Source organism: Dipodomys merriami, unplaced genomic scaffold (genome assembly GCF_024711535.1).
Source record: "Dipodomys merriami isolate MVZ:Mamm:240054 unplaced genomic scaffold, mDipMer1.0.p SCAF_4, whole genome shotgun sequence".
Classification (NCBI taxonomy): Eukaryota; Metazoa; Chordata; class Mammalia; order Rodentia; family Heteromyidae; genus Dipodomys; species Dipodomys merriami.
In genome coordinates, this window is record NW_027205603.1 from 26114260 (window position 1) to 26126243 (window position 11984).

The window sequence follows — 11984 nt, forward strand, 5'->3', positions numbered from 1 at the left end:
ATTATTAGTAATAGTATTTTGGTTGGTTGTGTGTGTGTATGCCTATGGATGTGTGTGTATGTGTGTGTGTGTGTGTGTGTGTGTGTGTGTGTGTGTGTGTGTGCTAACAGGGCTTGAACTCTGGACTTGGGCTCTCATTTGCCCTGCCATTTGAGCCACACCTTTTTGCTAACTGATTGAAGATAAGAGTCTCATGGTCTTGCCTACTTCAACAGGCTTCAAATTAAGAACCTTAAAACTCACCCTCCTGTGTAGCTAGGATTCTAGGCATGAGACAATGATGTCTGACTTTTGGTATTTATAACTCTATTATACCTGTAAGTCTCCAGACATTCCTGAAACATAAACTAAGTATATAAAACCTTATACTCAGCAAAGCTCCAGATTTTCCTAAACACTAAAGGACCTGCAAATTCATTTGATTATATTTAAATGTCTATCACCTGAATTCCCTAATCTGTTGATTGAGTCAAACAAACATACTAATACATTTTATGTGAAATGTTTCCTTCCATTTCCCTTCTTATAGAACCAGAGATATCTAGATACTTGTATTTAATGCTTTCTATCCCTCATTATCTTGCCAACTCATGTACTTACAAGAAATGTTCTGCCAGAAGCCTCATGCTGTTAACAGAACTACTGATGGGCCAGTGAATTAAATAAAAATTTGAAGTAAAAACTGAGTGGTATCTGTCAATGTTGTCTTTCAGTAACTTTGGGTCAAAAAACTAAAAAGGAGCAATAAGTTCCGGAAAGACAAAGGAGGAGATATATCTGAATGGAATAAACAACCAGTGAGTTAGGCCTGAACAAAATGTACTTAAATGTCTGAAAGGCAGTAAGTCATGCCAGGACATAGTAAATTAAGAAGAAAAAGGTCAGAGAAAGAACCACTGACTAGATCCTGAAGACATTTTCAGGCATGGATAAATGTTGCGAATTAAAAATCATTGCACAGAATTAAGCCAAAAATGCGTCATGGTCACATTTAAAAATATATCTTCACTGATTGCCATGAAAACCTAGTTTTAAGGAGCAAACATAAAAGTGGTGAAAGTGAAATAAAGGCTGTAATTAATCAGGTTACTCTACTAAGGAAATAAATGTGGGTTGGTGAGGAATGGTCAGACAGTGGAGACATTAGAAACTTAGAATATATAAGACTTGCTGAGGGATTCAGAAGGAAAAATCAATGTCTAATGCTTTGTTGTTCCAAACTCTAGTGTTTGAGAAATGTGGTTATGAGAATTTTATCTTGGGCATGTTCAATTTGAAATTCTTGTTAGCACCCAAAAGATGATATCAAAGGCACAGTGTGCTTCATGCCTCATATCATGGAAAAATGTGTGAGCTATAAAATACACCTGAGAATAATGAAAGTAGGTGTAATTAATCAAGATGCATTGTTCTCACAAACTGACATGTTTGGCTGCTTAAAACTTTGTATATATATATGTAATATATTTTATATATGCATGACTATAATTTTCATGCACACATATTTACACACATATACACATATCCACATATATGCATATGCATGTATATTTATATGTATATTCTCACACTCATATACACATCTACAGGTGTATACATACACAAATACATACATATAGGAAATATACCTGAGAGTCAGTAACAAAGTTTTGGGTTAAACCATGCACAAGTAAAGATATTTGGACCAGAGTAAGTCAGACAGGCACAAAAGACTCAGCAACGAGGAGTGTGACATTTTGAAAGAAGAGAAAGAAGAAACCTGAAAAAGAAAGAAAAAAAAGATTGAAAAGAAAAAAAATAAAAGGAACAGAATGGTAGACTATTTTATAGAAGAAGAAACTGAATACTTGTTTGCAGAGAAGGTCAGAAAAGAAAGATTTCAAGAAGGCATTATCAACTGTGCTACATCATGAGAATCCACTACAGAAGACATAGCAGCTTGAACCCTAGGCTTTCCATGACTGAAGTGAAAAGGTCACAATTGAACCAGAGATGACTTAGAAATTACATCACGTCAGAAAATGGAGTTTATGTCCATAGAAAACTCTTCCAATAAGTATATGATTTGCCTGCCCAGTGGCTCAAATCTGTAACTTGGGAAGTAAAGATCAGGGATTTCAGTTCAAGACTAGTCTGGAAAAAAGAAACAAACAAATAAATGCAGTATTCCATCTCCACCAATCATAAGGTAGGGTGATACATACCTTTCATCCCAAGCTATGGAGGAAGTGTAAAGGCTGGATGAGGTGGCATATATTTGTCATCCAAACCTTGCAGGAAAGTAAAAGTAAAGGATCCAAGCCCCAAATGGCTTAAGCATAAAGAAAGATGCCATATCAAAAACACCACAAAAAGTACTCGTAGAGTGGTTCAAGTGTAGAACACCAAACTAGCAAATGTGAGGCCCTGAGCCCAAACCCAGTATTAAAAAACAACCTGGGCCTGGGAAGGTGGCTCAGTGGTAGAGTGCTTGCCTTGCATGCATGAGGCCCTAGGTTCAATTCCTCAACACCACATAAGCAGAAAAAAAGCTGGAAGTGGTACTGTGGCTCAAGTGGTAGAGTGCTAGCCTTGGGCTGAAGAGCTGAGGAACAATACCCAGGCTCAGATTTGAAAATTGGAGGCGTGGTTCAGTTGTTAGAGAAAGACCTGAGTAACAGCATGAAGACCTGAATTCATGAGCCAGTACTAACAATAAATAGATAGCTAGCTAGCTAGCTAGATAGATAGATAGATAGATAGATAGATAGATAGATAGCTAGATAGATAGATAGATAGATAGATAGATAGATAGATAGATAGATACATAGATACATAGATACATAGATAGATAGATAGATGAAAAACACAAAAAACGCACACATAACAAAACAAAATAGAAAAATAAAACATTATTTCATTTCTCAGTTAAGTGCAATAGAGAGATGAAGCAGTGCTGGAAAAATAAGTGATTTCAAAAGGTCCAATGACATTTCTTGTTAAAGGAAAATATAATTTTATGCTCTTTGAATTAAACACTAAAATAGAGATATGTGGGCAAGAACTCAATATCTGAGAAACAGGAAAAGGTAACACCTAGGACTTGTAAACATGGGAAATGACATGAGATCTGACACAGTCTATTCACTTTAATGAAAGTGAAGGCCTGTTCATTTGGTGGTAAGAAAGAAAGGAAAATGTACTGAATAATTTCTATTATTTTCTAGGATATATGAAATAAAGACATTAGCTGATAATGAAAGCAGACATGATTTTAAAAGGTATGAGGAAGAAGTTAACATTCCATTTTAGAAAGAGGGACAATAGGCTAAAAAGGCATTTTAGAAGTTGGGTGCCTATGGTTCAACACCTGTAATCCTAGCTACTCAGGAGGCTGAGGTCTGAGGGACCACTGTATGAAGCTAGCCAGGACAAGAAAGTCTGTGAGACTCTATCCCCAATAAACTACTCAAAAACGCTGGAAGTAGCACTGTGGCCCAAGTGGTACAGTACGAGTCATAAGCAAAAGCAGCTCAAGGATATTTCCCAGGCCCAGAGTTCAAGCCCCAGAACTGGCAAAAAACAAAAAAGGTATTGTAGAAGGTCAGGCACTGGTGGCTCTTGCCTAAAATCTTAGCTATTCAGGAGGATCAAGGACCAATGCCAATTTTGGCAGACAAATCTGAGAGACTCTTACCTTAAATTAACCAGCAAGAAGCCAGAAGTGGAAGTGGAAGTGTAGGATGTCACTCTTTTAACTGAAAAGTCAAGCAAGAGTATGAAGCTCTGAAGTCAAGTCCAAGTTATGATGCTCACACACATACACATACACACACATGTGCACAAACACACATATGTGCAAAGGCTTATAAAAAGCACAATGAAGTCACTAGGCTATCACCTGAACTTTGTGATTTTGAATTTGAATGAGACTCGTGCCTTCATTGCAATGTTCTTGGGCAGCACAGGAGATAGACAAAATATTCAAGCATTGACTTACTGCCCTAGGAAGTCAACAGAAAAAGAGCTGAGGAATTAAGAATGTCTAAAAAGTGCCAATGTGCCTGAAATCTGTCAAAATAGGGTAAAAGACAATGCATAAAGGGGATGATGACATAGTTATTGCTGGTGATAAAGCTAAGGGTGTGATTATGGAGGTGAAGATGTTTGAGGAAACAGATGGCAGGGTAGGAGACAGAGCAACTGACAGCAGAGTCTATAATCATTTTTTACATCAGAGAGTAAAGATAGAAAATGAAACAGAAGGGAAAATGCTAAAGCCAGAAGGTAAAATCACCAGTTAAGAGGAGAGACTCAGTGATAATCAAATAATAGTAACAAAGAGAGGAAATAGGTGAGATGATTTGAAATTCTCCATGAACATCTAATAATGTAGAATATAAACTCTTAAAGTGTTTCATTTTGTGTCTAGAATCTATATTTTAAAACATTCCAGTGAGCCATATAAATATCAAACTTCCACCCATTTAAGTTACCATCTTACAGATACACAAATGTAGATGAACTGCAACCAATACACATTTAGTTAAAGAAGACTTGGAAGCCAAAGTAAACTCACCACTGTACAATATGATTCAGCTTTTAGCTCCTCTCTGACATAAGCTGGGACTCTTTGTTCTATAAGGGTTGGATGAGCATCTTTTGGGAACATATAGGCAATGTGGCCAACACATAGTTAAATTACTATGATAGGCAAGCATCCATAGATGCTTGTATAAACACAACTCACCGGCTGCAAGTTGTATCTAATAAATCTTTGTTTATAAAAACAAGCAATGTACTAGATTAGACATACTGGTCTTGGTTTGCTTAGTTTGTCTTAAAGTTCAACAACCAAGTTAATTAGATCTTAATTCTAAGATCTAGTGCATCCTAAAAATCAATTATAGCAATGACTATTGGCTATAACTCTAAATAGATTTTTAAATAAGTAGCACTTGAAATTGAGTTTTTTTGGTTAAGTTAATTCCTAGGTATTTTATTTTTTGTGGGGCTATTACAAATGGAGTTGCTTTCCTAATTTCAGCCACACTTTTCTCATTGTTGGCATATAGAAAAGCCATTGATTTTTGGGGGTTAATTTTATAACCTGCTACTTTGCCAAAGTTTTGAATCAGCTTGAGTAATTTGGGAGTGGAGTCTATGGGATTCTTTAAATACAAGATCATGTCATCTGCAAAGAGGGAGAGTTTTATTTCTTCTTTCCCTATTTGGATCCCCTTTATGTCTGCATCTTGTCTTATTGCTGTAGCTAGGCATTCTAATACTAGATTGAAGAGAAGTGGAGAGAGTGGGCATCCTTGTCTTGTTCCTGAGTTAAGAGGAAATGGCTTTAGTTTTTCACCATTGAGTATAATGCTGGCTGTAGGTTTGTCATATACAGCCTTTATTATATTGAGGAATGTTCCATGGATTCCTAATTTTTCCAGAACCTTCATCATAAAGGGGTGTTGGATCTTGTCAAATGCTTTTTCTGCATCTATTGAGATAACCATGTGGTTCTTATTCTTGCTCCTGTTGATGTGATGAATAATATTAATTGATTTGCGTATATTGAACCAGCTTTGCATCCCTGAAATGAATCCTGTTTGATCATGGTGTATGATTTTTTGGATGAATTGTTGAAGTCGATTGGCCAAAATTTTGTTGAGAAGTTTTGCATCAATGTTCATCAAAGAAATGGGTCTATAGTTCTCTTTCTTTGATGAGTCCCTGCCTGGTTTTGGGATGAGGGTTATGATGGCTTCATAGAATGTGTTCGGTAGTGAGCTTTCTCTTTCAATTTCATTGAAGAGTTGGAGGAGTATTGGTGTGAGCTCTGCTTTGAAGGCCTTGTAAAATTCCGCTGTAAAACCATCTGGTCCTGGACTTTTCTTAGCTGAAGGACCTCTATGATGAAAACTTTAAAATCTTGAAAAAGGAAATCAACACAGAACTTAAAAAATGGCAAAACCTCCCATGCTCCTGGATTGGCAAGATTAACATCGTGAAAATGGCAATACTTCCCAAGGCTATCTACAAATTCAACGCGATACCTATCAAAATTCCACCCTCATTCTTCAAGGAAATAGAGGAGGCAATCCAAAAATTCATATGGAACAATAAAAGACCCCGAATAGCAAAAACGCTCCTCAACGGAAAGAACACTGCTGGAGGAATATCAATACCAAATTTCAAACTCTACTATAAAGCCATAGTAATCAAAACAGCTTGGTATTGGCATAAGAACAGACCTCAGGACCAATGGAATAGAATTGAAAACCCAGAAATGAACCTACAAACCTATAGCCACCTAATCTTCGATAAGGAAGCTAAAACAATAGAATGGAAGAAAGACAGCCTCTTCAGTAAATGGTGCTGGCAAAATTGGTTAACTACATGTAGAAAACTAAAGCTAGATCCTTATATATCACCCTGCACCAGAATCAACTCCAAATGGATCAAAGACCTTGAACTCAAAGCAGACACTCTGAAAACATTACAGGATGGAATAGGAGAAACCCTAGGTCTCCTTGGCTCAGGTCGAAATTTTCTGAATAGAGACCCGGAAGCACAACAAATCAAAGAAAGGTTGGACAAATGGGATTGCATAAGATTGCAGAGCTTCTGCAGGGCAAATGACATAGCTGGCAAGATCAATAGAAAACCCACCGATTGGGAGAAGATCTTTACTAGCCATACAACGGACAAGGGTCTCATATCTAAAATATACTTGGAACTCAAAAAATTAAACCACCCAACAACAAATCCTCAAAGAAACAACTGCCCAATAAATAAGTGGGCGAAAGACTTAAAGAGAAGCTTCTCTGAAGAAGAAAGAAGGATGGCCAATAGACACATGAAGAAATGTTCAACATCCCTAGCCATAAAAGAAATGCAAATCAAAACAACATTGAGATATCACCTCACTCCAGTTAGAACAGCAAAAATCAAGAACTCCAATAACAACAGATGCTGGAGGGGATGTGGACAGAAAGGAACCCTACTTCATTGTTGGTGGGAATGTAAACTTGTTCAACCACTTTGGAAAGCAGTATGGAGGTTCCTCAAAAGACTTCACATAGATCTCCCCTATGATCCAGCAATCCCACTTTTGGGCATTTACCCAAATGTTTACAAACAAGACCACACTAAAGCTACCAGCACAACTATGTTTATTGCAGCATTATTTACCATAGCTAAGATATGGAACCAACCCAGATGCCCCTCAGTAGATGAATGGATCAAGAAAATGTGGTATATATACACAATGGAATTCTATGCCTCCATCAGAAAGAATGACATTTCCCCATTTGTTAGGAAATGGAAAGGTTTGGAAAAAATTATATTAAGTGAAGTAAGCCAGGCCCAAAGAAGCATAGGTCCCATGGTTTCCCTTATTTGCAATATCTAGTATAGGTATGAGTCAAGCCGAAAAGGTCAGATAATGTGATGCTAGGAAAATGAACCCTTAAATATGTATTTTAATGTTTTCGTTTCTTTCATGCATGTATTTCTAATGCATTTATAAGATTATTTCTTTGTTGCTTTGTATGTCCCTCCCCCACAGTGTAACCCCCGCTTTCACTATGTTTGATGTCAGTATAACATGTGGAGTAGATGGGGACAAACAAGTCGTTTAAGGATTCAGGTGGACCTGTTGCAACTATGAGAAGTACAAAATGTCATGTCAAAACCAGCTTTACAATGCCGGTGTGGGGGGGGGGAGGGGGGTATAATTGGGTGGGGGGAGGGGGGTAAAATTGGGTGGGGGGAGGGGGGAGGCGGGGAAGGGAAGTGAAGGGTAAACAAAGGAGGAGGCTGCAATGCTTGGTAAGAAATGTATCCATTATCCTGCCCATGTAATTGTAGCCCCTTTGTACAGTATGTTCTCAAATAAAATAAAATACAATTTAAAAAAAAAAAAAAAAAAGAAATTGAGTTTTTTTTACTTATAAATGCTTTACCTTACAAATATGTGAAATTTTGGCAATGAAAGAATTCTCCATAACCCCTTTGCACAACTATTTACCAGTAACAATTAAAAATGCAAAAGAAAAAAGTCTCTGTATTTGCATTTGCTTGTTATTCTAAACACACAGTACATGGACATATTTCATTTTAATATAGTTATAATCCATGTTACTAACAAGCATTTCTCCAAAAGGTTATTCATACCTATAATCCTAGCTACTTGTGAAGCTGAGAATGAGAAGATTGCAGTTTGAGGCCAACTAAGTAGACAAGGTTGTGAGATGCCCTTCTTAACCTATGTTTGGGCACAATGATTTATGCCTATCATCCTAGCAATCTGGAAAGCAGGGATCAGAAAAATCAAGATTGAAGGCTATCCTGGGAAGAAAAGTCTAAAAGTCTCTATCTTAATAAAAGAAGCCGAGTGCCATGGCTTATTCCTCTCATGCTAGCTATGACAGAAAGCCTAAAATAGGCAGATCAAAGTCCAGGAGAATTCCTGACCAGGAAGCAAGACTCAAAATAATCTCAAAATAATCAGCACAAGAAGGGTTGGATCCTTATATATCACCTTGCACCAGAATCAACTCCAAATGGATCAAAGACCTTGAACTCAAAGCAGACACTCTGAAAACATTACAGGATGGAATAGGAGAAACCCTAGGTCTCCTTGGCTCAGGCCGAAATTTTCTGAATAGAGACCCGGAAACAGAACAAATCAAAGAAAGGTTGGACAAATGGGATTGCATAAAGTTGCAGAGCTTCTGCATGGCAAAGGACATAGCTCACAAGATCAATAGAAAGCCCACGGATTGGGAGAAGATCTTCACTAGCCATACAACAGACAAGGGTCTCATATCTAAAATATACCTGGAACTTAAAAAATTAAATCCCCCAACAACAAATCTTCAAAGAAACAACTGCCCAAAAAATAAGGGGGCTAAAGACTTAATGAGAACCTTCTCTGAAGAGGAAAGAAGGATGGCCAATAGACACATGAAGAAATGCTCAACTTCTCTAGCCATAAAAGAAACGCAAATCAAAACAACATTGAGATTCCACCTCACCCCAGTCAGAATGGCTATAATCAAGAACTCTAATAACAACAGATGCTGGAGGGGATGTGGACAGAAGGGAACCTTACTTCATTGTTGGTGGGAGTGTAAACTTGTTCAACCACTTTGGAAAGCAGTACGGAGGCTTCTCAGAAGACTCCATATATAGCTCCCATAGGACCCAGCAATCCCACTTTTGGGCATTTACCGGAATGATCACAAACAAAACCACAATAAAGTTACCAGAACAACTATGTTTATTGCAGCATTATTTACCATAGCTAAGATATGGAATCAACCCAGATGCCCCTCAGTAGATGATGGATCAAGAAAATGTGGTATATATACACAATGGAATTCTATGCCTCCATCAGAAAGAATGGCATTGACCCATTTGTTAGGAAATGGAAAGGTTTGGAAAAATTATACTAAGTAAAGTAAGCTAGGCCCAAAGAAACATAGGTCCCATGGTTTCCTTTATTTGTAATAACTAGTATATGTCTGAGTCAAGCAGAAAAGGTCAGCTAAGTTGATGTTAGGGGAATGAACCCCAAGATAAGTATTCAAATGTGTTTTTTGATTTTTTTCCTTTCATGCAATCATTTCTACCATATTTATGTATGTCCCTTCTCCACAGTATAACCCATACTTTCATTGTTTTTGATGTTGGTATAATTTGTGGAGGGGAAGGAAAAAAAAACAAATCGTTTAACTAGGGATACGGGTGGACCCATTGCAACAATGAGATGTACAAGTCCTTATGTCGAAAAACGAACTTAACAACTTTGGTGGGGGGTGGGGGAAGGATCGGGTGGAGGGAGGGGAATAGTATGGGAAGGGATGGGAAGGGGAATCAATGAGGAGGCAACAATGCTTGATAAGAAATGTATTCGTTATCTTATCCATGTAATTGTAACTCCTCTGTACGGTATTCTCACAATAAAAAAGGAGGGGGGGCTGGAGGTGTGGCTCAGCTTCAGGGTTCCTAAACTGTAGCACCAGTGTTGGAGTAGGAAAACTTAACTGTAGTAGACAAAAATGCTGGAGGTTCAGACAAGTTAAAATTTATAACTAATTGTATCAGATTTGAACTACAGAGAATCTAAGGCAGAGAGAAAGGAGCGAAGGTGGGGGGGGGGTTATCATCTTGCTTACATTACTTACATAAGAGCAACAATAAGCTACATTCTGACTTCTCTTCAAAACCATGCAAGTAAGAAAAGAATAGAACAAAACATTTAAAGAATAGAGAGAAGAAAACAACTTATGTGTATATATGTATCCCATAAGATTATTTTGCAAAGGAAGAGAAACATTTTTTGACAAAAGTTGAAGAAACATGTTGTTAATCAACTGTTTGGCAATAAGTACTAAATATATTGGCCAAAAAAATATAACAAAGATTTAGGTAAAGGATTCAGATCTTCCTTGTTTTAGTCTGCTCAGGCTGCTCTCACAAAATACCAGAAGCTAGGTAATTTATTAATAATAGAAATTTCCTTTTCACAGTTCTGGAGACCAAAAGATCAAGAACAATGTGTGGGAAGATTCCTCAGTCTTATCTTCCAAAATAATTTTATGTTGCCATGACCTTCACATGGGAAAAACATTTGCCAGGACATTTTAGAAGAGGAAAAGGGGGCATTGCTCTCTGAAGACATTTTTAATAAGATTAGTAATTTCATTGATAAGGACACAGCATCATGACTTAATCACTTCATCCTAACATTATAAATTGGAATTTAAGTTCTAGCATATGAATTTTAGAAAGATGTATTACTGTCCAACCACAATATTCATAAATATTAGAAAAGGCAAAAAAATCTTCTTTTTCATATTTTAATTAATTGTTTAATGCTTAGCTATTTGCTTACAATGATGATAATAAAGCATAATATTTAAGCACATCACTTAAAATAATAGCCACAAAGATGACCATAGCTTATGGATACATGAAATGAAGGGCAACAATGTTACAATGAAAGAAAGGCATAATCATACACTGTTAAAAGATACCTGCAGTACTCACAAAATGATAGCATTTTTTCTGAAATTGAACTTGGCTTATTTGTAAATGTAAATTACTCAAGGATAATCACTTTAAAAAGAAGAAATTCTATTTAACACATTAATAAAGAAAAAGCAGAATCAGCTGAAATGATTAATTAAGACCAGTGAAAGCAGAAAAGATATAGAATATAAAAGATGAATCGCTTCTCAGCCTTTTGGCTAAGATCAAGTGTACTATCTATTCTTATCAGTTTAATATCTGATACATCCTCTATCCGAGGACAATACATTAAATGGATCTTTGGAGCTGGGAGCCAGAATAGGAGCTTGCTCTGTCCGCTCCATGCATCGACCTGGTATTGCAGTACCTCCAGGAATGGTGCACCATAAAAATTTTTTTTAAATAGAAAAAAAAGAAATATATATATAAAAGATGAAACAAAGAATAAAGGCAAGAAGAAAAGTAGCAATTTCAGTAGATATTAATCTCATGTCAACAATCACCAATATAGTCTGAATTTATATGTTCAAGTCTCAATAATGCTACTGTTGATGGGTAAAATCTTTCACACCTATGGTCAAGTCGAGTGCTGGTGCCTCAAGCCTGTAAGCCTAGCTAATCAGAAGGCTAAGATCTGATGGTAGGCAAGAAGCCATTCTGGGCAAGAAACTCCATGAGACTCTTATCTCCAATTAAAATCTAAAGACCAGAAGTGGAGCTGTATAGAATGGTAGAGTGCTAGCCTTGAGCACTTGAGCTCAGGGATAGCTCCCAAGCCCTGAGTTCAAGCCCTATCACCACCACCACCACCACCAACAACAACAAAAGTTACAGTTAAGTGAGATTGCTTTAGTGATAAGAGTTGTTCCATAAGGGGATATTGGAAACTTGGCTCTTCTTCTTCCTGTCTTGTTTCCAGGCCATGATGTTCAATGCCATATCCCTCTATCATTGCCATCTAGCCA

General features: G+C 37.1%; 1 non-coding gene across 1 annotated transcript; it reads left to right on the plus strand.

Moving 5' to 3' along the window:
- Positions 1 to 11217: 11217 nt before the first annotated feature.
- LOC138806436 (U2 spliceosomal RNA) lies at positions 11218 to 11408 on the plus strand. Its single transcript, XR_011365880.1, has one exon. It is a non-coding gene; the product is annotated as a U2 spliceosomal RNA (small nuclear RNA).
- Positions 11409 to 11984: the final 576 nt, after the last annotated feature.